The sequence below is a fragment of the Tachypleus tridentatus genome, chromosome 9, assembly GCF_004210375.1.
Source record: "Tachypleus tridentatus isolate NWPU-2018 chromosome 9, ASM421037v1, whole genome shotgun sequence".
NCBI classification, from domain to species: domain Eukaryota; kingdom Metazoa; phylum Arthropoda; class Merostomata; order Xiphosura; family Limulidae; genus Tachypleus; species Tachypleus tridentatus.
The window spans coordinates 100,903,186-100,929,843 of NC_134833.1; the positions used below are offsets into that span (position 1 = coordinate 100,903,186).

General features: G+C 32.5%; 1 long non-coding RNA gene across 16 annotated transcripts in view; it reads right to left on the reverse strand.

Annotated features, from left to right (window-relative positions):
• The window catches only part of LOC143225889 (uncharacterized), a 73,457-nt gene that overhangs the window by 23,750 nt on the left and 23,049 nt on the right, over positions 1–26,658 (reverse strand). The window contains exons 1-7 of one of the 16 annotated variants that reach the window (XR_013014178.1): positions 26,067–26,205; positions 25,798–25,866; positions 24,598–24,637; positions 22,899–23,002; positions 22,690–22,745; positions 20,500–20,760; positions 12,599–12,709 (exon numbers count right to left, since the gene is read on the reverse strand). This is a non-coding gene — a long non-coding RNA (uncharacterized LOC143225889). The other 15 variants (XR_013014177.1, XR_013014181.1, XR_013014172.1 and 12 more) reach the window with 15 other exon arrangements.

Here is a 26,658-nt window from a genome sequence, read left to right on the forward strand (position 1 = left end):
TTATATCATTAACTTATATGAAAGCTTGTAAAAAAGCGTAAATCTCAATCATTTTAATGAAACTATATAATTTTTTTTGTTTTTTGAATTTCGCGCAAAGCTACACGAGGGCTATCTGCGTTAGCCGTCCCTAATTTAGCAGTGTAAGACTTGAGGGAAGGTAGCTAGTCAACACCACCCACCGCCAACTCTTTGGCTACTCTTTTACCAACGAATAGTGGAATTGACCTAACATATAACGCCCCCAAGGCTGAAAGAACGAGGATGTTTGGCGCGACCCTCAGATTACGAGTCGAACGCCTTAACCCACATGGTAATGCCGGGCCTAAATATTAAGGAAATATTTGAATAATCATTCAACATAAAAACGGTGCAAAATACTTAACTTTAATCATTAAATCATACCCAGTTTCATTAAAAGTATAGAGTGCTTACATAAAGTTGCTAAGACATGTAGCATAATACTCATCGCCAATGCTTCTTAATCTGATTTATGGTCATTCGTTACTCATCTTTTTATTACTCTGTTTTACTTGTTATCAGACTGTTCTAAAATTTACATATTTAGTACGTTGTTCTGAATTGTTCTTTGATTTTAATTTTACGCAAAGCTACACGAGGGCTATCTGCGGTAGCCACCCCTACTTTAGCAATTAGTCTTCACCACCGAATGATCGTCACATTATAATGCCCTGGTAGCTGAAAGGGTATGCATTGTTGATGGGAGGAGGATTCGAACCCGTGACCGTCAGATTGAGAGTCAAGCGCAACTAACCACCTAGTCATGCGGGGACGATTGTTCTACACTTCTTAAGATCTGAACATTTCACACCTTATAAATTTATTGTTCAAAATTATCTATTACAGCTATTATCCCTCCTGAAGTTGTGCGAACACACTGTTATCTATATACACACGTAAAAAACAAAAACGAATACAAATATACTTTGATATACATTTTGTACAGCAACATATTAAAACATATGGGCTTTAAAAAAGGTCAAACGTTAAGTCGTAGAATAATGTTATGTTTATTTATTAACAGTTGCAATACTAAAGTGTAGCACTAACTAAAGTAAAGAAGAGGAATTCTTAGTAGCCTTGGCACCTAAAATTATTTTAGGCAGATTTAAAGTTAATGTACGAGATTTTTCCCCCCCTTTTTATTAGCTACATTTTTGGTGAGCTCAGCAATACTAAAGATATGGCACTCCTATACTCGATCCAATAATGTTACTCATCAGGATCTCTACCATCCTACCCTCAAATTGAAATAGTTTGAGGCTGAATTAGAGTAAATTGGTCTATGTAATACTGGGTGTTGTCAAATACATCGATCGAAGGGTTTGACCTCCCGAGTCTAAAACTGTAATTATATCTGAAATTGGTCAAAAAATAACGTAGCTATGAGCTAAAAGTTTGTACTCGAAAACAACAACAAAGAACTCAGAGCCATTTATGACCTTCAGTTAAAATCGTACAGAAATTAGAGTGTTATCTCCATCTTTTATATGGCCTAGCGCGTTAAGGCGTGCACTTCGTAATCTGAGGGTCGCGGGTTCGCGCCCGAGTGGCGCCAAAACATGCTCGTCCTCCCAGCCGTGGGGCGTTATAATGTGACGGTCAATCCCACTTTTCGTTGGTAAAAGAGTAGCCCAAGAGTTGAGGGTGGGTGGTGATGACAAGCAGCTGCCTTCCCTCTAGTCTTACACTGCTAAATTAGGAACGGCTAGCACAGATAGTCCTGGTGTAGCTTTGTGCGAAATTACAAAACAAACCAAACAAACCATCTTTTATTCCTAATTAATAAAGGCTTAACTAATGTTAGACCTAAGATATTTGGACTTGTAAATTTCGGTGTCTACAATTAGAATTATTTTCTATTATTATAGAAATCCTGTATTTAAGTAAGCACTGTTTCAATAAATATACTAATTTGACTGCACATGCTTTGAGAGTCTCTGTTAGTTCAACGTAATTACTCATCAGCTTGTTCTGAATCATTTCGCTTGTTATTCATCCATTTCTTGTTATGGATTATTTATGTTACATGTTTTGTTTCAAGAAGTTTCCACAAGTTATCCATAAAGTTGTTATGAATTACTTTATACACATCAGTATTTCACACGTTATACATTAAACGTGACCCTCAATTCATATTTAATTTTTCCCCTTGGTTGTACAAAAAAAAAAAATCCAATAAATATCATACGCCTTTGCACGTTATAACTTAATAGAAAGAAACTTAGCAATACAGAAAACTCAAAATAGTTAAGGCACGTTTACCTGGAACCAAATAAATACTGCTGCAGAATGTTCACTCACAATCATACTTTTAAAACTTAATTGCATAAATAAACCACATTTCGAGTAGCACAGTAGAAAAGTCTACTCTGTTATAAACAATGCTAACAACGTAATTTCTACAGCCTCAGTATGCTTTCTCCATTTTATTATAAAAAACATCATCAAAATCAAACTGAAACAGAAATACAACCAAAAATATGATATTTTTTACACATTAGAAAACTTTTTAAACCCTGGAAATAAAACTAAAAGACTAAGTGTATATATATATATATATTGTTGTTTTTTTACAGTTAGTTAATTTCATTTGAAGTAATAGGAAAATAAATGAAATAAACTATACATGATATAGGGTGTTCGGAAAGTCACTGTGCAGTTTTGCCTGTTAATAAATATAAGTGCACAGTGACTTTCCGAACACCCTGTAGTATAACAGCTTGCATCTGTTGATCAGTAGCAGTAACTACACCTTTGCCCTCTTATGTACAAGCATTATATATAACACTGTTTGCAAATACAAATAATTAGTTTACATATATATAAGATAAACAACAGAATAAAATAAGTTTTATTTGACTAATGTTAATCATGATTTAACTGAACAAAAGGGCTAAGTGACACAGTAGAGTTTATATATCCAGGTCATAGAATGAAGTCTTTACAATGCTTAACTTGCTACTTAATGGTAAGAAAACTTAGAATTCACCACAGTTCATTAAAAACAGAAAGTGTTTCTACTAATAAACAGCACTAAATTCCTTACAGGCTGCCTCAAAATAATGTGAACATCATTTTAAATTTTTAAACAATATATTCACACTATGAAACTTAAATACTAGTTACAACTGCATATTATTAGCACAATGACTTAAGGATTTTTACTAAAACACATATTTCATACAAAACGTTGTGCCGAGACAACCGTTTCCTTGAAATCCAAAGAGAAAATTGGCACTATAAATGTTGCGGTAAATATTCAGTGTTGCCCAAAAATTTCTTTATGTAATTTTCAGAAATAAAAAGGGCTGCACATAATCAAGTAATCAGTGTTTTGTAATTATGAACTATCCCTAGATTTTTTACTACAGTAGTTTTGATTTTCCTTCATAAACATAAAGAATATTTTGCAAACTTTTGATATTTTAAAAACAATTTCAAGAAGGTTTAACACAAAAAACTAATTTTACATTTACATTTAAATACACACACACAAACACACATTTTCTTCTTAATAAATTTAATATTACTAGGCCTGATGCACAGAAAATGGTGGTTGGAATAATTGTGATATTTAAAACAATTAATATCCAACAGAAAAGCAAATACAAAATGCAGGTTAAGGCTGTTAAATAAAAATTAAATTGAACACAAACAGTTGAGGAATATGAGTAATCACAAAAGTAGTTTTTCAACATCAAAATCTTTATTTAATTAGTACAGTGTTATATCATTAGAACTGGGTTGGGTTCTTTTTCTGCATCATATGGCTGCTGCTAGGGTTGAAACGAAATCAAGAGTTAGAATTATGAAAATACTTAATTTAATAATTCTGGCAAATTAAAGGAAATCTCATATCTTATAAGTTAATGTTATAAACTGATAGTTATCAGCCCACAGGCAGTTTGAAGCTGATCCAGCTATACATGTTTCATACATATTGTTTGTTTGAATTTTCTACATTCCAAAAACCCTATACAGAAATACATACACTCTAGCTTAAAACTTAAAGTAAAAACTTGTAGTATGTAGCCTTTAAATATGTAGCATGTCTGGAAATTTAAAACATATTACACGAATAAAGCCGTATATTCTATTATACCTAGGAAATGGCAAATTCTTGTCTATGTCAGTCATTACACTCAATTGTGCAATAATGTAAACAATATAATGTAAAAGTACCAATTGAATTTTGCAGTAAAACAGATAAAAAAACTATTAACAAAGTTCAGTTTTATGTTTCTCATAGTGCAAAGTTTAATAATCCTTGAAAAAACTAGCAATCTAAATTTGTATTAAAATCTAACCAAAGGTAGTCTTTTTAAAAATATTATGAAGTGAATTCAGACAGTCTCAAATTAAGGAAGATTTTAAAAAGATTGCTTTAGATATGTAAATGGATATTATCACTGATCTATGCACTCACCTGTTAAAAGATACCACATTTTACTTACCCAACCTGGGATACAACTTCTTGCAGGTCTTTTTCTGTATGGTACTGATTCCCAAGGTTAATACATATTTCCTTTGTTTTTCTTTGTTGGTATTGATTAAGAAAAATTGGGAATCTAGTGGATCACTGTTCATGATTTATTTGTCATGTAGAGACCACTGAAAAGATCTCATGTACACTCTTCCCAAAGGAATGAGGGATTTGAGTGATGCCCACATCCTCAAAAAATTAAAAGTAATGAGAGAAGGCAAGAGTATGAGTCAGAGAACCTCTTCCATTGTGGAGCCAGATGGGAGTCAGCTGAGCCCAAATGACATATATGTTGAGCACAACACCCAGATTGGCAATATATTGTGTTAAAGAGTGAAGAGATGTCTGAATTGTTATAAGAAATCCTGCCTTGGTTACTTCAGAAAGCAGTATCTGAATTCAGCTTTCTACCAACTGCCAACTGATGGTGCCAGCAGTAGCCAGTCATCCATGGAATGGTGTGTGCACATGCTCAGGAAACAGAGATGATGAGAAGTTTTTACAATTTGGCAGGACACATATGGAGCCAATGCTAATCCAAAAGGCAGAGCACTGAACTGCAGCACATAAGAAATGACTCCACAGTGAACTTATGAGGGTCTAGGAATTGAGTTAGATGAGAAAGATCAATGACCAACTACCAATCTCCTATCTTCTTGGGCATAAAAAACAAACAAAAATAAAACACAGGAACACCTGGAATGAATCTTTCCACTTCTCCATTGACCAACAAATCTCTTAAAAGTTGTGGAAAGAAGTTCCAAAATCCAAGGATCTACAGGAGCAGAAACACTACAGGTTGGAAGGGTAATGGTGGTGGAAATGTGAAATGAATGATAAATCCTAATGTAAGGACCTGTAGTATCCATGAATCCATGGCAAAGGGTTTCAGAAACAGATTCAGAAATTCTCAAAGTCAAGTCCCCACAGACACTGAAGGCATATAATAGTCACCAATGCTGTTATCATTGTTCCAACCAAGTGGGAGAGCAAGTGGATATGGGCAAAATCTATTTTGGTTACCCATGTTCCAAGAGATTGATATTAGAGGCTGGAACACTCTAATAGGGGCAGAACTATAACCCTCTATAGGAGCCAAGGAAAGTCAAGAAGTCAACAATGACACAAATGAACACAGATGGGTGTCATCAACACTTGAGTGGAAAGACTCTGGAATGCCCAAAAAATTAATGGTTGGAGAAGTGGACCTCATGTAACACATGGAGGGCAGCAGTAGATAGACAAACATCCTCCAACAACTTATCTCTTTCCAACAAATTCCAACAACATATGAGCAAAAGGACTAGAAAAGTGTGGAAACTGATAAATGAAACAAGAGGAGGAATGCTTACAATGACCCCATCCCATCATCAAAGTGATATGACAATTGCTGAGATGTTGCCTAAAACAAATGTAGAAATGATAAATATCTCAGCACCATAGTGAGGGGCAAACAAAAATTGATCTATTTAGGTTGACCACAGACTCTGCTCTGAAATCCCATATTTCCTGGAGCATGTTTATTATCTGAGAGTCTAAACATGCTTCCATTTGGCAATGGTATGTGAAAGCATGTTGTACTGACAAACATAGCAGACAAGACATAGCTGTCACTTCATTTAACCAAGCAGTAAACCTCTCTGTATGAACCACAAGATCAGAAACTTGTCATCAAACCTTTCTGCCATCGAGGCAGGCACAAATTCTAAAGCAATCATAGAAAGACCTGAGACAGCATACAGTCAATGTACAAATTAAAGAAAAGGAGCCAGAGCTGGTTGATCCAAATTAGTGAAGAAGGTACTGTAAAAAGAAAATCTAAATTCTCTCTAGAATGTCCAGGAATAACTACAATTGCAGCCTCAGAACCACCTTGGAGAAACACCATTGGCCTCAGCTGAGACCAATCCCCCCATTTGTGAGTAATGACAAAAGACACACTAGTGTAGGTATAAACTGTTAAGATATTGCAAAGGTCAGTTAAGTCAGTAATAAAAGACTGGAGCAAGTGAAAGAAATCAGACTGATGCTTAGATGGGCATACATAAAGAAACACTAGCAGTTAAGTAATAGCTATAATGTGAGAGGAGATAAGTATGTTTTCTGAAGAAATTTAATAATAAAAACACACAAACAGAGAATGTTTTAACCTGGTGTGTTTTTAAATAATCAATCACTTACCTGTCATTTCATGCATTAACAGGAAGTTTTTGGACTCTCTGAACCATGTTTGCTGCCTTTTATTTTATTACTACATAACCAAAGTTTCCCACAGTTACTACTCAAGTATCCAACACTATACAAGTCATATGACTAAAGGTTTCAGAAATATTTCCATTTGGTTTAATATGATAGGCCATTATAACAAAATTCAATTTAATAAATCGTGTTACACATTTTCATTTTGACCATAACATCACTACATACTTATCACAGAATTTAACTGATGAATACAAATACCATGTTCAAGACGTTAGACATTAGACTTACAAGTTTTATTTTTTAGGATTGAATAGCTAGTAGTTGTACAACAGACAGTAAGACTGGTAGTGCTGTACTTTAAAAGAATATGTACCATATATAAAACTAGCTGGAGTATCCATCTCCTGGATGGAAGTTATTTCATGATCAATGAAAGGTTATTTCAGGTCACAGAAAATTAGTTCCCTTATATATAAGAAACACAAAAATGCCCACAAAAGTGCAAAACTTAAAATATGAAACTACAAATTTGCTTGTATCTCTGCAAGGACCCAACAAATAAGAATGGAACATTTGGTAAAGATGTACCAACAAGTGGTGAAGTAATGGTGAAAAAAAAAAGTAAAAATGCAAAAATACCTACAAAAACTGCAAAAAAACAAACCAAATCAAAATCTGAAGATTTGTATGTTTCCCCAAGGACTAATTGAACCTTCATTCTAAATTTGGTCAAGATTCATCAAAAGGGGGTGAAGTAGTGGTAAACAAAAGTGAAAATGCTAAAACACCCATAAAAAGGGCAAAACTGAAAATTTGTATGTATCTTCTCATAAATTTAATGAACCTCAATACCAAACTTGGTGAAGATTCATCTATAGGAGGTAGGTAGTAGTAGTAAAGTAAAAAAGGCAAAACACTAAATAGAAAATTTGTATGTGGGTACACATGGATCTACTGAATGTCCATACCAATCTTGTTGAAAATTTATCCACACTCTGGGAAGAAGTTACATAGCCATACAACAAACAGTATAATTATATTTATATAGATGTAAGCATTATAACAACTAATCAACAAAAAATTAAGCACATTCTACACAAGAAAGGCTATGCTATTAAAGAAATCAAAGATATTATTTAAATTATACTAGTGAAGTTCAAAATATTAAAAAATGTTGTTTTCCTCTTCATTTTAGTAATTATGTTCAGTTTTGTTTATTTATAGCTTCTAATGAATATCCTTAATAATACATTTTAGAAATGTTATCTTAGGTTCACTTTCATACATATCTGACTGACAAATGTCTATTATTTGTATTTTATGTTGTACTTAACACAGCAAAATTACTGTACCTAAATTTACACTTAATAAGATGCCACGTATCTCATGTCAATAAATACAATTTCACAGACTTCACCTCACTGCCTAAAGTTGTACTTTTAGCAGTAAATGTAGATAAATTAAAGTCCCTCTAGGTAATGGCTTGTTTGTTGTTTTAATATCCTATTATACAATATTTTTCAAACTTCAGAAGTTGTGAGAACTCGTGTCTAGATCTATACAAATGAGGGAGTCTTATTTAAAAGCTAGTTTGTTTGTTAATTTTTAAATTCGTTCAAAGCTACACAATTTGTGCTACATATTCTTATCTGACCAAATACTAGATTTGACTATTACTTTTCTAATGTACCCACAACACATTTTTGTAGCAGTAGGGCATAAACAAACCATTAGCTCTTTGATTCACAGTCTGGCAAGTTACATACTAGGTCATACACAATCATAAAGTCTCAAGAGAAAATCTTTCCATGCATTGCATTTTAACAAAGTATTTGGTATGATACTAACTGAGCTCAATCACTTTTGGAATTGTTTTACCTACCATAAGATGTGCATATGTGTTAATACTGAAAGATATAATAGTGCAAACACTATAGATCATGCAGATAAATGTAATACAATTAACACAATACTAGACATTAAACATAACATCATAATTACATAAAAAATTTAATAACTACCTAGAAAGAGAGTTGGATTTCCTTTATACTTGGTCTAATACAGATTACATAGTTATCATCCTGCTTAAATGTGAATTTCATGTTTTAATGAAACATTCATACTTAAAGGCTACAAAACTTTAATCTGAAACTTTGCAAGTAAACAAGACTAGTACAAAAATAGCTAATCAATACCACTCGCTGTCAACCACAGAGCTATTACTGTTAGATAAAATAATGGGATTTGACCATAATTCTTGTAACATATTGATGGCAGAAAAATTATAAAATATTCATATTTTTCTTTTGAGTACTTAAGTCTTTTGGTGTTTTATTTTTGGAATGCTCCAAAAATCATGGAGATAAATGTAACAAAATATATGTGCAAAATAATAAAGGTGTTGATAGCACCTTGTGCACTTTCAACTGAATTCAAAAAGTCTTTTAAATGAAAAAATGAAAAATCATTAAAATGCAGATTTAATCTGGTAAAACCTAATTTTTACCATTCTTTATTTAAAACCTAACCTGAAAAAAGTAGTTTAATATCAGTTTAAGAGTTAAAATAGTTCATTTTTAGATCATAAGTTAAATATAAATTCATAAAGAAAATGCATTTCTTCTTGTTCATGTTTAATAACTTTATGTCAATTAGAGAATTTTGATACAATTTTCTTGTCAATACTTATTTTTGCAATGTATTTTTAACGTAACAATCTTTTTCATATGAAAAATAAATATATTTTTAATCTACATTAAAATATTTTCTATTTGATATTAAATTACTCATAATTGCAAAATGAGTAATGGTCTTTTAGAAGAGTTTAAAATATTACAAATTAATACTTTTCTCACACTATAATAAAAATTCCATCCCATATTACCACAAAAGGAAAGTTTATTCAGTACTTCAAACTGGATTGTATTTAATAAAGTTTTATGATTGAATTTTTATTATATAAAGAGAGAAAACACAAACTTGAATAAACTCATCTATCTACTGGAGATACAACAAGGCATGAACTACAGATATTTCTATGGATCCTGAATGAAGTCTTGATTGAACATCAACAAACTGACACATGTAAGTAATGTGTACTAGTTACAAATAATACAATCATGTTAATGCCATCCAGTACATGTGAAGGCATGGCTAATATTTCTTACAGAAAGTGCATACATTTATTTTTAAGGTACATTGAATTAAGACTGTAAGTTAAGACTGTATTCAGTAAGTTCAAACATGGATCACTGAAAAAAAACTTTAAAATACTCTGATAGTGACTGCATTCATTATCACATGAAAAATAGTACAAATATCAGTCATATGCACCTGAAACATTTTCTTTCCCATACTGTCACAAAATCTGAACATTCAGCACTTAAATTATTGGAAACATTCCATGCAAAAGATGAAGCACCTTTGTTAAATCATGGGACAGAAAAGCTATTAGTTATAATATTGATTCTGATATCAATCATTACAAAAAAAAAAAAGCAGACACTTTAACTGTAGGAATGTATCAGATATTAGTAAAACACTAGATTCCAAACTTCACAGATGTCCCTCAGATACTGATGTTTTTTACTCTTCCTTTCGTTGCTACTAAAATGCCTGGAAGAAGTTAGACAGCCGTTTGATAAAAATAATAAAAAGTATGTGATCAACATAGGGAAAAGGTGGAACAAAATATTGTTTTACGGAATTTTTAAACAAATTCATTGTTCACCTTCTCTTGATCCAAGTACAATTATACACTCTCAACACTTTTATGTGAAAAGCAATATTACTGTGATACATTAAAATAGTACAATATAGTTACTAAAGAAATTAATAAAATTTAAAATGAGTATAAATTAAGTATTTCTTAAGAATGAAATATGCTTCTGAAGTAGTTTCCACCCTTCAAATTAAACATCAATACTGATAAAAGTGTGAAGGCTAATAATTGCTTAGTAGTTAAGGATGGACAATAACAACCTATTAGATACAGTTTATGGCAAACAGATAACAGTTATCTTGGCAGTATTGTAAAAACAACCTTTCTTTGGGCTGATAATATCTTGTGATAAGCATGCAATACAGGTTTTACTCACATACAAAAATCTATGTCATGCATCCTAAGATCTTAAAGATAACATATACTGATTTTTGGGGTATATAAATTACAAGTGGAAACTATTTTTATACGTAATTCAAAACTCAAATTTCAACAAAGCTCTACATCTTTGAAATAGAACAAACAATGATTATGCATGTCCAGGCTTTTAGTATGCCAGAATGTGTATCTGTATTCTCATGATTCAAAACCTCCTCACCAACAAAAAAAAATCATGCTCTGGACTATGGGACCATGGGTACATTTTTAAAATAATGGTCAAATTTCAGTATTTGATTATAACCCTCAAGTTGGCTGTGAGTGGTTTGGTTAGCTGCCTGTTTTCTATTCAACCACTTCAGTATTAGGGACAGCTTACACATACAGTTCTCAGGTAGTTTTTTGAAAAATTCAACAAACACAGAAGTAACTAAAAAACTCGACTGTCACAAAAAAGAAATTTCTTTTGCCAGGCTGGATAACTGTAGCTTTGCTAATAATATTTGTGGCTAAGATCAAGAAATCTTATAAATATCACTTTTCTTCAATAAATAACAAACTATGTTTATATGCACCACATAAACTTAACAATAACATTCAACAGATATACATTTGAGTTGTCAGAACATTCTTCCATCATCTACTGTACTCACTAAACCTAATTAAATGTGCATGATGCCTTGTCATAAAACAAACTTCCTGTAGTTTTCAAACCAAATAATCTAATTCAAAAATATTACCATGAATGAGTGTTTGTTTTTTATTTTATTTTAACACAAAGCTACGTAATAAGCTATCTTCATTCTGCATAACACAGGAAATCAAACCATGGATTCCAGGTAGTTGGTGCACCAATATATTTTCACTTGGAAAGAAGGAAGAGTATGTCTAGAGGAACTATAATACAATTTATAGATCTTTGGTTTGTTCTTAAGTGTTCTAAATTTACCCCTACATTCCAGTGTTCATTTCTGCAGATACTACCATTTCCACTGCCACTCATACCTAAGATCTTCACCATTTGGACTAAAAACAGTATTTATATAAAATTTAAGAAAATAAAAGAAGTATAATATTAAGAAATTTAGAAACCTTGGACATTACTCTTTTTTTAAAATAAAATTGGAATAAAAATTGTACTTAATCTTTCAATCATTAAATTGGATTGGAGTGGATCATAAAAAATGTTCTTGTGCTAACTACTGTCTTCTCATATTCACGACTAGCAGCATTGTATAAATGACAGTGAAAAGCCATAACACAGTGTTAAGCATATTATAAAAATAGAGAACATAATTTTTTTTAATATCTCTAAATGGTATAACAATGAATAACTGATGCTTGAAAAATTAATTTATTATCTCGGAACAACTTTTTTGGAAACTTTCAAATAACTTATCATTTTTAAACGTTAGCATTTGTCAATTAATAAAATATTTTCTCATCTTTGTCAATCAGCAAATCTAGTTACCTAATCCTAATTTTGTTTAATAATCTTAAAAGAATTATGGCAGTTGTAATCAATGCAAAAGCCAGAAAAAAGTAAAAAGCACTAACATTGTTTTTGAATGGTATATTAGTACTGTAGCTTTTAAACAATAAAAGTTTTGTGCTCACCAGTTCTCCTCCTGAAGAAAAACCCTCATTCATAAACAAGTTCCTTCCTGCTTCATAACAAGATTTTAGTGAAAATCCATTGTTTTTATTAAAAGTAACTTACCTAAAGAATTTAAGTTTTAGTTCCAAATCAGTCAATATACACTGGGAGAATTTTTGAAAATCATACTTACCTTAGTTTAAGTGACACATGAAAGGTTGGAAGTTGACTGAAATGCAAATGTTTTAGATGCAGTCACAATGTAGTTTCTTTTGAAGTTAATGATATCAGAAAGAGAGTTTTCCTAAAAACATTTGAATCAAATTAAAAGAGGATGAGAAAATTGAAAAGCAGAAGGAATAACAAAAATAAGACATGTTACTTTTATTATAACCACATTCATTGTCTTAGATTATTCAGATTGACAAACTTAGATATCAGTGATCATATCTCAATCAATGAAAGTCAAAAGAAATAAGTGAAGAAAATTTATTGTTGCTTCTACTAAGTAAACAGAATGACCTGAATGCCATAAACATGTTAAATCCATTCTTAGATTGGAAATCAAGGTCAAAATGAAATGGACCTCGTGAAAAGTATCCTTACTTTGGGAAAGACTATCCATAAACATCAAATTAATACTTTGGAAGTTTTATTGCTTTGTCAAAGAAACAGAATGAGCCCTAAACACATGTAGTTCTATATAAGAAACTGTTCAAAGCTACAATCATGTAATCAAAGCAATTTTTGTACAATCACAAATAATTATTCTATTACTATATTCATAATATCATAAGTTCATTGTCTCTAAAGTCATTGTTGGATTTAGAAAAGTAGACATTTTGAAAACCAAATTTCTGGAAACACTAACTTAGGTAGTAAAATTTACTTGTATATCTTTTGAAGATATGTGTTAACCTATCTTATAGGAGGTATCATGAACATTGGGAAACCTTCATATGATGCATGTACAGTTAATCTAGAAAAACAGAACATACATTATGGGGTAAAACTGTATTCTGAATCACTAAGTAAGGTAAACATGTTTCAAACAGTAATAAGCACTTTTAAAAACTATAAATTCCACTAATAATTAAGACCTAGGAACATATCTATGTATTTCACACTTTAACACACATGTAAACTGTATATTTGCACAGGGTGACTCTGCTCACATCTAACAGCCAATAAAACATATCATGATAACTTCACGTGTTCAAATATTAGAAACATCTTTAATTAAAATAAAACAAAATGCTTTTTGTCTCAGTTCACAGTTGAAAAGCCAATTATTTATCCAACAGACAAGTATTGGAGTGGTTATGCACAGATAGTCCATGTGCAACTTTGCACCAAACTAGCTGCCCTCACTAGCTCATTATCTTGTCATCCAGGGAAGGGGCCTAAAGCTCATCTGAGTACAGAGGCTTGAGTAAGCCCAGCGTGCTGAGGATTTGATGTCTCAGTCTGGTACTGGGTGAGAGTTCAAGAAAGAAAGGTTTAAGATGCAACAACAGGTCCTTTGTGCAAGGCTAAGCAAGTCCTGTTCTTTACCAATAAAGGTGCAGTCAAGAAGGTATTAATCCCTTTCTTAAATATTTCAGACAGGTCATTGTCACAAATAAATATATTACTGGACAGGTAGTGCACTTCCAAATGCTGAATTTGTATAAATAAGTAGAGAAGGAGGAAGATTCTGACATTATTTTCTGGTTGTCTGAAAGAAGTCAGACAAGAAAAGCTAGTGTTAGCTCTGATAATTGAATGAAATATTGAAAACCTCCTGACCTTAGCTGAGTTACCAGCAACTAGGACAGCTGCTGGAAACATAACATCAATGACTAAAAGGAATTTTGCTATCTGCCATGTCCAGTAATGGGAATCAAACCCCTGATTTTAGCTTTGTAAATCCATAGACTAACTGCTATCCCAGTGGGAGACAGACTGAGAATGATTGTTAGGAGTTCAGAATTACAAGCAAGAGTTGTATGTTGGAACTTTATTTTATGAGCCAATAATCAATTTAATGAGGCAAAATATCTTCAACTTTCATTTTGCAAAAATGTCTCCCCCTGTCTAGCCAAGTAGTACTGGAACTTTTTCTGATCACAGAATGCAAAGCTTGCTAAAATCTCCAGTATATAAAAGTATATAAACTCATTTATTTACAATGAAGAAGTTGCATCCTTTCTCAGTTCAGAATATGAATCAGGTTGTTAAGAACCTAAGTGCATTAACCCTTGTTTATCTGAATTTGTTTGCGACTATTTTACTGTAATACAATGTGAGATCAGTGAATTGGCCTTCAAATGAATGATAATACAATAGTTTCTAAAAGAGACCCAAAATTCAAGCACTTTTGAATAGTTCACTATTCTAATGAAAGCTTATCTGCTTATGTTGCTCACCATATCAAAGATATCTTCCCATGCTTGACATCATATATTAAAAGACACATTTTCAGAACATGATCTCTGACATTAATAGCAACTGAAAACTTCCACCAAACACTATTCTCTGTACTATGGGCTTTTCTTCTCTCTACACAAACATTCTCCGTAATGAGTCTCTAGAGTCTTCTCTGAGAAAACTATATAAATCCAAAACTCAAATCATTACAGACTTAACTGAACTAGTACTTACACTTAATGGTTTTCAGTTTAATAATGAATTCTATATTCAAATGAAAGGTGCAGCAATGGGCACCAAGATAGCACTGAAATAAAAAACTCAAGCCCAAGAATAATTTCAATATTGTCAATCTGTCTTCTAAAATGTTAACTGAAACTTAATACAAACTTCTCAGTAAAGGTCTTAATTTTTGTCTTACCCATAAAATCATGGACAGTTTTGAAGTTGCTTCAAACATAAAAGAATTTGCAAGCAGATTAAGTTATAAGAGTTTTTCACAATAAAACTATTGAAAGAAATAATTCTGAATTGCAGTTTAAAAACAAATCCTTCTAGTTACCAGGAAATCACATCTAGAGAGTTTTAGGACTGCAGTTGAAAACTGAGTAATTCAAACCATTAACTTTGATTCAAAAGTCCTAAACAAACTCTCCCATAGTGAGCATACTGCTCTAATATCTCTGAAACAATAAAATGAAATTATTATTAAATTAGTTGATAAGGGTGCCATGGCACCACTGTCACTCAATATAAGACCAACAACACCAATGAAACTTAATGAAAATTTAATGACACAAACCATTATAAAAAGATAATTTTTGACCCCACACTTCAATTTGTTAAAATAATTGAATATGTGCTGCGTAGCTTATGCAAAATCCACCACATTAGTCATGAAACATTACAGTTCCTTTCACTTAAACATCTAGTTCCAGCTCACTTTTTCATATTATCAAAAATATATAAATCCAACAATACCAATTATCCTATTATATTTAATTGTGGTATACCAACTGTAGTGCTTATCTGTTTACATTGTTCACCACAAAGACATACCCCCACTTTTGACATCATATATTAAAGATGCAACATATTTTCTGAACATGATCTCCGACATTAACAGAAATGGAAAACTTTCACCTTAAACTATTCTATATGAATGTTTCATTTCTCTACACAAACATTCCTCATGATGAAGGCCTAAAATCCCTGGAAACTTCTTTATAAAAATTAGATATACCCAACACACAAATCATTACACACTTAGCTGAACTAGTACTTACACTTAATGGTTTTGAATTTAAAAATGAATTCTATATTCAAACAAATGGTACAGCTATGGACACCAAATTAAATGAACTAACAGCTGGAGTTTTGGGTCTCTTTTTAAAAACCATTGCAACTTTTTGTGTGATCCTGCATGACATTCTTTACTATAAATTATGATATGATATCTGGATAGGTGGTGGCCATCTAGGGCAGTAAATGCATTTTACTATAGCATGCTGCATTTAGCCTAAGTTTGTCCAAGTGTCTGATGAGATACGTAGTGAAATGACAGTACAATTATCAATCCCAGCTAAAGGAATTTTAACTCAATAGTCTTAATTTGGCTAGATTATACTAGTATTTATTTTGTGTTCTCAAAAAAATCATATTAACATCTTATAGGTGGTGTCACATTACAAGACTCCAGCTAAAACAACAGATAGTGAAGATAGTTCTTGTTGGTTTCTGCAGTAACAGCAGGAGGAAGTCTGTCTATAGCTAAAATATAGATTATTAATAAACATACGTGTAGTTTTTCACGTGTATGGACATTATATTGTTTTGTTTTTGAATTTCGCACAAAGCTACTCGAGGGCTATCTGTGCTAGCCGTCCCTAATTTTGCAGTGTAAGACTAGAGGGAAGACAGCTAGTCATCACCACCCACCGCCAACTCTTGGGCTACTCTTTTACCAATGAATAGTGTGATTGACCGCCACATTATAATGCCCCCACAGCTGAAAGAGCAAGCATGTTTGGCTCGATGGGGATGCAAACCCGCGACCCTCGGATTGCAAGTCGCACACCTTAACGAGCTTGGCCATGCCGGGCCATGGACATTATATAGCAATTCATGAATGCTCTATAACACAATTGAATCAATTACACCAAAAACACATGCAATTATTAAGCAACAGACAAATGAAAATAAAGGAATTTAATCTGAATGTTAAGACTTTGAAATATGAGGTCAATTGTAATTATTGATCATTAGAATATTATTTAAGATACATCCAACATTTCCATTTACTGCCAGAAAAAGAATACTTTCAGTTTCTAAACAGAAATATTCATCAGGCAGCAAATTTTATTGAAGAAAGAAAATTAATGGGTAAATTCACTTTCTTTAAGGTAAAACACACTTTAACTTAGTGTCTTCTATAGCACTGATGAAAAATATTTTATTCAGATTAAACCTAAATATTGATTTTTAAAAGTGAAATCCAAACATAAGATTAGGTATTGAAAATGGAAATTTGGTGTTTCCAGAGTTTTATTTTGTTATGAATGAATATTTCAATTGTGCAGACTGAAAAATGTTTCAAGTAGAAAGTTTTACTAAATATATTCTTAACACTGTTTTAATACAAGGTGTAGTTGAGATGCATGTGATGTAGACTGTAAGTACATATAGCTTTCATATCATACCTAGCCTGTACTAAACTTAAATCTCAAATGAGTCTTAATAGGAGTGAGATATTGTGCTAATGGATTATGTTGGTTGGAAATTAAAAGTCAGTGTTGTACAGTTGTTAGCCTACACCACCTAGTTATTGTAGGACACAGTACCTTTAGTTCTACTATACTAGACTCAAGTTCTATTTAGATAATTATATAACAGTGGATGAATTGCTGAAAAGTTACAGGAATTTATGTTAACTGTTGTCATGGAAAAAACAGCAGTGGGCAGCATAGCTATGCTTTAGTCAAATGCAGTGGTTCTTAACCTTGTAGGAGGTACTAAACCCGGAAGTTTTGTATTTGCATTCACTGAACCCTTCATAATTGGAAAAATATGATTTTTTCAAATTCAAAACATAAGTAGATATTTTATTAGTGCACAAAGTGAACCATCCATCAGATGCACACAATATCACTGTGTTCAAAGAACAAAACTAACAAAACATGGATTTCACACAAAAACAAAACTCAATGAATATTTACTGCATTAATCAATGTGACTTTTGCTGTTGCCTTTCAGAGACAAGTTCAGAAATGGATGGCTTCACCTTGGCAAGTGCCACTTTCATATCATTTTCGCAACAAAGTCTGTTCCTTTTCTTCATTTTTATGTCTACCATCCTTGAAAAGGATTGCTCGCAAAGATGCATTGTAACAAACGGTATGAGTATTTCAAGTGCTTTCTTAGCAATAACAGGGTATGCTACAATTTGGTGACTCCAAAACGTTGAGAGCATTGTTGTTCTGAAAAGTTGCTGTTGAACCTGGCTCTGCTGAAGTTCAATGATTTCGTCGAAGTATTCATCATTGGCATCTGCTGCTGCAACACTAAACGTGAATGGCTGTCTCACCCATGCTGAATATGACTCTCTGATGGGGAAGCATCTGTCGAGAGACTTTGCGAGCTCATCTAAGTGCATGGCAATTGGTTGCTTCAGTTCCCCAGGTACAGAAATGTCTCCGATTTCAGACACATCTTCAATTTTACTTACACAGTCGTCCAGCAGGGGAAAATTTGCAAAGTTATCATTCTCTGTTTGTAGTTTCCATAACGGTAGCTTTTTTTGAAAATCCTTCAGGTTTTCTTCCGCTTCGATAATGTTGATTCCACCACCCTGCATCTGTTGATTGAGATGATTTAGAGCATTGAAGATATTGGCCATATATGCCAAAATGAGAATGAACTCAGATTTTACGAAGCAATCTGCATGACAATGTTGGTCCTCTCACAAAAACAGGGCTAATTCCACAAACATGGCAAAAACATGATTCAGCACCTTTTCCCGGGATAATCACTGAACGTTAGAATGGTATAGAAGCACCTTGAATTCAGAGCCCATTTCATTACACAGCTCTTTGAAGATGCAGTGCTTCAGGGTACTATTTCATACAAAGTTCACACATTCCACTACAATTTTTAATACTTCTGCCAGTTTTGAAGGCAAGATTTTTGTTGCCAATGCATGCCTGTGCAGAATGCAGTGCATTACAATGATGTGTAGTGCATCTGCTTTCACCAGCCCACCAAAACCAGAGTTTTGTCCCAACATGACTGGAGCTACGTCCGAACAAACTGCAATAACCATATCCCATGAAAGATCGTTGTCTCTGAAGAAGACATCCACAAGTTTCTTCACATCTGCTGCCTTAGTTGTTAAGAGGCTTACAAAATAAAAAATCTTCTTTTATCTAATCGTTCTTCACGTAGCACACGAATACAACAAATTGGCTTAGATTGGAAACATTGGTGGTCTTGTCACGTTGAAGACTGAATTTTGCTGGGTTTAAAATCAGATCTGCAACTACTTGAGCCAAGATGTCATCGCTCATGTCATCTATTCTACTGCTGATGGTGTCATTTGAAAGAGAAATTTGGGATAACTTATTTTCAGCAGCTTTTCCCAGCGTGATATTTGCCACCTTCAATGCAGCTTGTTTAATGAGTGCTTCACCAATGGTGTGTGGTTTTCCCTGCTTTGCGATCAAGTATGTAACTTCGTACGATGCTGTGAGGATTGGTTTGTCGATGGATACAAAGCCTAGAACAAGCAAAGTAGCCTTTTCATCAAACCTGGCTCTCTTTACCTTGAATTCAGCAAGCATTGTGTTCTTGTATTTCCCATCTCCATGCAGCTTTAGGGAGTGTTCTCTTAGTTTTGCCTGTGCTAGACTAGAATTGCTCAACTTGGCATTGCAAATCATGCATTGAGGACGCTAACTCCCATCATGTTCCGTTATACATGTGAATCCATATTGTATGTATTTGTCTGACCACTTTCTGTTTTTGCTCAACATAGTTAGTATGAAGGGATTGAAAGATTAGGAAAAAAATCACAAATGATGCACAATTACTACAGTCACAAGTCGACTGCTAAGCACAAGAAGTTCCCTGCAGCACAGATATTAAGGCCAAGTGATGTGACATGATCAGCCACAGCCAATGATGGTCAAGTGGAGCATGATGTCACGAATCATACGAGTGGGGTGAACGGAACGAACACACACACAGTGTGTGTGTCTTGACTTCCACCAAATCCCCGAGACTGACTTACCAAACCCCTGGGGTTCAATTGAACCCAGGTTAAGAACCACTGGTCAAATGTGAGACCCAGTTCAGCTTTAATTGTAATGAGAAAAACTTTATTCCAAAATATGTTTCAATAAACTTGTCCAAATATTGTACATTTGTAACACATTTTCTTTCACTATGCATTCAAGCTGTTTCCAAAATTTATTTCTAAAAGGTAGGTTCCCTATTACCAAACAATGAAGTCTGGTAAACTATAGATATCCAAGTGAGCAATGAATGCATTAATTACAGGTAATGTGTACAGTACACACAAGTCTGATGCAATGTCACTTTTTCAAAGTAATAGTTATAGTTATGGCTGCTGTGACAACATTCAAACTTAAGACTTTATTTAAAATTCTTACCAATCAAAATCTAGCTTACCTTACAACTTCTAATCACAACTTTTGATATGTATGATCAAATAATTGACCCTATTTGCTATCTTGTGTGACTGGCTGTGCTGAAAGTTTTGGATAAATGCATTCTGCTGCCATCTTGACTACATATATTCTTACTGTGGAAAGTTAAATATTGTTCTATGTCACTGTTATGATCACAACCAAATCATTAGATTCCTAATCACCAGAACCAGCATGGAAAAAACACCTGTCTTTACAAACTCTCCAGAATTCAGTCTGCCAGCTGCCAAGGAAATTAAACAACAACTTTGGGTGAGAACTACTGTTTAGTTTCTTTTCATTTATGTGTATTATATTTATCATTGTCACCTAAACAAGTAAATAATTAAAACTTTATCACCCTCCTTCAGTAACTCAAAGTAATTACCTGTAATTTTAACCACACTTGAATTATTACTGAATCATTTGCATTCAACAATTTCAGTCATCATTTTTATTTTTTTATGAACAAATGAAATGTAAGACATCTTAGATTAACTAGATGTCCTTCTTTCATCTTAAATTATCAATGTGCAAAATTTAAAAATCATCATCTTAATGACCTTTGTGCAGAAGAAGAAAACAAAACATTTACCATTTGTCTTTTTCATCATGCAATGCTATGTGTATTATCAATGAAAGTAGAATGAACACAATAACCCTCCCTTGGAAGTTCTTATCATTACTGTTTATTGTGTGATGTTGTGTGCCAGTATTTTCTGTGAAAAACAAGCATTGATGTTCCTACTGATAAAGTGATAGTTATTATCTTTGTATTCACGTACCTTTGCACTAGCGTGTATGTGACATTTCTCTTGCCATCAATGTTAACAATACTCATACTCATGTAATAAAACATATGAAAGTTATCTTTATATTATGTTGGCCTATCTTTAATAGCTGTTGTGTATTTTCTAGAGTATTAATGACAAAAGCTTATATTCTATTATTAAGTTGTAAAGAATTAGTGGAAAAAATTGTTTGTCTATGTAAAAGAGTGGTTGATTTTACATTGTATTTTCTTTTGTGCATTCATAAAATATTAATTTTTGCACTTTGAGTTCTATTACAATGTGGTCTTTATATTATAAAACCATGTGTATTAATTTATTCCTATGTTTGATACAGTATTATTTGATTCTGTTTTAATATTGAAATAATTTTTCCTGTTAAAAGGCTTTTCTTTGTTTTTACTTTATTGCCTTACCTTTATCAGTTTTTGTGTAAACTTAACTCATTTACTACAAACAGAATTCTGTTAAAAGGTCTGTTTCTTGTATTTGAAATATTTCACTAATTCTATGTTCGAGAGATTTAGCATTTAAAAATTTTATTTTGTACTAAGGTTAATGTGCTTCTTTGTTATCTTAAACTGTAACTCTAGTTTAATGTGATATTTTGATTTTGTTATTGCAGCTTTTATTCTTTAAGTCAATATGTAATGATGTATTTTACAGGGCAAGAATAAGTTACCTGCTGTCTTGATTGCTACTGCCCATCATGTAATTGAATTTTAAATTTTAAAGGGATAGCCTGTTAATAATTAGCAGTGAAAAAGTTTGGTATACATGCATACTACTTGTCTTCTACCCTCTTACTGTTGTACGTATGTACAGAGTATGTAGTTTGACAAGGAACAGTGGTTAAAGAAGTAGCAGACAAGTCTCTTTTACCCTTGTAACCTATAATCTATTGTTCTGGATCATTCACCTGTGACATCACATACACCTTCTCCTGAGAAAACTACAGTCAACTTGAGTATGCTAAGTAAAAGTAGACAGATTTGTGTGTAGAAAAATTAGACAGTCTTTCTCTGTTGGAATGAGCAACAGTGATATAGGTTGTACATTCTCTCTAAGGGGTATGACATTATAAAATTTTGTATATAATACTATGCTCTCACTATCATCTTTTTGTCAAGCTCAAAACCTGTCTGGTAAACAAAGCTTAAGTTCCTTGTTTGATTACAATAGTTTTTCTCTAATTTAATGAGTTAACTATGTTTTCATAAGCCTTTGAGAATCACCTATCCAGGAAAAGAGCTATATTCAGTCTTAAGTATATGTTAATTTTAATAAAGTGTTGATTAATGACTGTATTCATTGTGTTTTAAGTTATGTCTAGTCTCTTTCTATACTTTGATTTTAGTAAGACACAAAGAATTCATACTTACTCTTTAATACATTTCCTGATCAAATCTACTGTCATTCTGCAGGTCATATCTAAATACTTGAAGAGAAATTAAGCCTGAGAATATCAAATGAATGCAATAGAGAACCTCCAACCTGTTAATAACATTAAACTAACTTTAGATTCAGGAATTAAAAATTTACATAGATGAATATGTTTAAATTATTTAGTCTCAAATAGCAAAATACTTACTAAAGTGAAGAGAACTTATGCATATGCCCTCTCAGCAAACCACTCAGTCTAGCAAGTTTTGGATGAGCTTTGGCAATATGCAATTCTTTCATTGTCTGTACATGCTACTGAAAAAAACACAAAAACTTACCATCTAAAACATACACAAATATAGGTAGGAAATATTTTAAAGTTAACACTTTTTAAATTTTAACAGTAAATTGGTTTTAATTTTAGCAACTATTTTATGAAAGCTCAATTTCTTCTAATCCTTGGAAAATAAAAAGTAATTCAGAGAATTACACAAGGAGTTTGTTGATGTGTGCATGGAATCATATGGCCAACTGAATGAAACAGCAATCATGGTCATTAGAAAGGTACAGCAACATGTCTGATAAAACAGCCAATGTGCAAGCTCCACTGGAATACCAGAAACACAATCAGTGCTGTAACAGAACAAATATTAAATGATCAAATAACAAAACCTCCAAAGAGTGATTTGTCATATCCAGTTGTGATTGTCAATAAGAAAGAACATCAAGGTTCTGTATGGACTTCAACTGGGTGAATGAGTTAATGCATTTCAATACCTTTCCTCTATTGTACATGGATGAATGTCTGAATAAGATATGGGAACCTTTCCCTTTCATACTTGATCATCAAAAAATAAGTAGGTGACTGTAGATTGGAAAGTTGCTAACTTACTATTATCTCTTTAAAAACTGGTGTTCCTCTGAAAATTATAGGTCAGGCAGACTTATTTCTTTAACTGGAAGAAGTCTAGAAATTCTAATTTAAAAAAAGCTTTGAAAAATAATTGAGTGAAACATAACATCATTAAAGAGAGCTAATAAGGAATAACTAAATGGTTATCTTGACTTAGTAACTTTTTGAGGATTAAACTTGTCTGGATTAAGAACAAAAAGCTTTTACCATGAAATGTTAACTAAGAAAAGTTAAGACTAGTTATGCGAGATAGCATAGGATTGTCGTTAACTGAGTCCAATTGAAGAGGGCCTTCAAGGGTCAGTGCTTGAGCCTTTCCTTTTTCTTATTAATATTATTGATACTAATTGCAAATTAGTAAAATATGCTTATAACATTACAACATTAAATAGTTCTACCTGTCATAAGATACTACAGAATGATTTAGATAAACTGGTTAGCTGAACAGACTACTAGGGTCTACTAGAATGTTTTACTAGGAATAACAAGCAATGTATGTAGTGCTAGCAACTCTGTGTAAATGCAAGCTTGTTTTTGAAAATGAAAGAAGATTTCATTTAGACAATCTGGAACAGGATCCTGAAGAATACTACTAAAAGTATCAAGTAGAAGTGATGTTATGTTCTAATACAGTTACACAAACTGTATTTTATACAGATTGTTCATTTTTGTTATTAATTTTGTGTCCAGTCTAATGGCTCCATCTTCCATCAATTTGGAAGTTCAACATTTTTTTGTATTTGATATCTTGACTGAATCTTCTTTTATCAAGTGGATCTATCCAATTCAATTCCTGTATACAACACACTATATTTAATATGGCATTTTCATATAAAAATATTCCACTTAATAAAATAATAAAATATCACAAGCCTTATTTTCAAGTTTTCAAAGATTAATGAATTGACAAAATACACATACTTCTGGAGGTTGCTAACAAACAATCAAGTTTAATTTGCAATTGTGAATTTCATTATCAGAATAATGGCATTACCATGTGGTTGACATTCACTTCCAGTTTGGCTAGCTCATACCTATGTGAAAACGAAAATATTATGTTGTAAAACTGTAGAAAAAGACAAAACACTGATCTACAAAACATATATTGATTATACCTCAGTTGCTGTTAAGTAAAAAGACTGGGATTAAAAATGAATAAACCAACAGAACCTAAACTTACAACCTTAAAATTATTATAGTTAATACTATTACTCATTAACTTATGTTTATAATAAAGTTACTACACCTAATTTCTATATGAAGCTTTTCAATATCAAATATCTGTCACATACTTTGTTTTTGATATATAAAATACACGACAAGACCAAAGATCTTTTGAAAGTTTATACCATTTAAGGTTAAAATTAAATCTCGCATAATATGTGTATTCTCCTAATTTCCCTATTAATATTATTGTAGCTTATATTTAAAATATAATTTGAATATATATGTATATCATTTTCAGCTCCAAACTGAAAGTATGTCACATTTCGGTCTGATTCAGTAAATGGGAGATTCAAAGTTGCGAAATGTAACTAATGCAAACAGATTAACACTTGTCTAAAATTTGACGTCCGGGCCAAATGGCCCTACTTAAAACTAACAAAGAAGTTAAATACGTTAAATAAAACAAGAAGTATGGTAATTTCTTTTACAATTCTAATAAATTAATAGTCGCAACATGATAAACGTAAACATATTTTGCCGTAAACAGGTAAACCTCGGACTATACAGTAGTACTCCAAAACAACGAACACTTTTAATATTAAGAAAGGCTTCAGCAAGGTTACGATATTTTTAATATTTACTAACATCACTTCTTTTGAAGAATGTTGTTCGTAATAAGTTAGGGTTCTTATATACATTGGGCGCATTCCTTTATTCAACTTTAGCTCACCAATACCACTCTACAGTAACCAAACTTTTGTTAATGCGTGTTTGTGTGTTTTTCATATAGCAAAGCCACAAAGGGCTATCTGCTCAGCCCACCGAGGGGAATCGAACCCCTGATTTTAGCGTTGTAAATCCGGAGACATACCGCTGTACTAGCGGGGGGCAACTTTTGTTAATATTAGTAGTGTAAAACTAGAGGGATGGCAGCTAGGCATCATCATCCACCACAACTCTTGCGGTACTCTTCTACCAAAAATAATGCAATTGAACTTAACATTATAACACCCCTACGTGAGCTTACTTGGTGTGACGGAGATTCGAACCAACGACCTTCAGATTACGAGTGTTGCGCCTTCACCACCTGGTCATGCTAGATCAATTACAAAAAGTAAAAGAAAAAAGAATATACTTATATGTCAACCACACTGTATCTGTTATACCCAAAGCCGATGAGGCCTTTTGCTTACTACTAGAACTCATTACAGTCTGCAAAAAATACTTCTATTTATATGCAGTTTAATCAAGTATTATAATAATTATCATTTTCAGAAACTTGTCACTTTAACCTACCTTTTAATACAGATATTGGTGGTGTGTGTTGATGAATAGTTGCTATCCCTCTAGTCATACACTGCTAAATTAGGGACTGTTAGTGCAGATAGCCCGCGTGTAGCTTTGCGCGAAATTCAAAACACATCAAGCCAAAAATTTTTGAAGATTTTTTTTTTAAATTTTAGATATATTTTACTATTACAAATTTAACACCCAGCCTTTTCCCCTTTGCAGTGTGACAACCTTTCAAGAAGGTGGTACAAGTTTACAACGTGCAAGTTAGTATATAAAATTATTTTATTTATTATTTTAATATTATATCCCCATTGTCAGGATAGTTATGTATTAAAGTCTCTTGATTCTTTGTATACAGATATATTAGTTAATAATCAGAGATGAATGAAATGTACTAGTGTTTATTGTAACCTGACATATTTACTACAAAGGAGCGATGACATGGATGTCTATCTAACTATGTTTGTGAGGGAAATAATAAAGACAAATGTGTAACATATTTCGCTGAAATACAGCAGGATCTCAATGCCAAGAAGTGTTTACTGAGGCTTATAAAATATTACGACATCTAGTAACTGGCACCATAAACAAGAAT